Source organism: Nestor notabilis, unplaced genomic scaffold (assembly GCF_000696875.1).
Source record: "Nestor notabilis isolate BGI_N333 unplaced genomic scaffold, ASM69687v1 scaffold12545, whole genome shotgun sequence".
NCBI lineage: Eukaryota > Metazoa > Chordata > Aves > Psittaciformes > Psittacidae > Nestor > Nestor notabilis.
This window is the reverse complement of record NW_009927941.1, coordinates 1-217: the sequence shown is the minus strand read 5'-3', so window position 1 is coordinate 217 and position 217 is coordinate 1.

Sequence of the window (217 nt, the reverse complement as noted above, 5' to 3'; positions counted from 1 at the left end):
CTAGGAGATGCAAACAGGCTGAAGGAAGGTCCAGAAGCTGCTGGGTCTCACCTCCCAGCACTCTCCCTGAGCATGTGCTCCAGCACATCCCCATCACAGCACTTCACGCACCCTCCACCCTCAGCCAAGGGCAGAGCCCGGCTCTTCCTGCTGCGCTGCAAACCCTCCTCCCAAAGAATGTCCATCACACGGGATGGGATGGGACAAAGGGCATGTG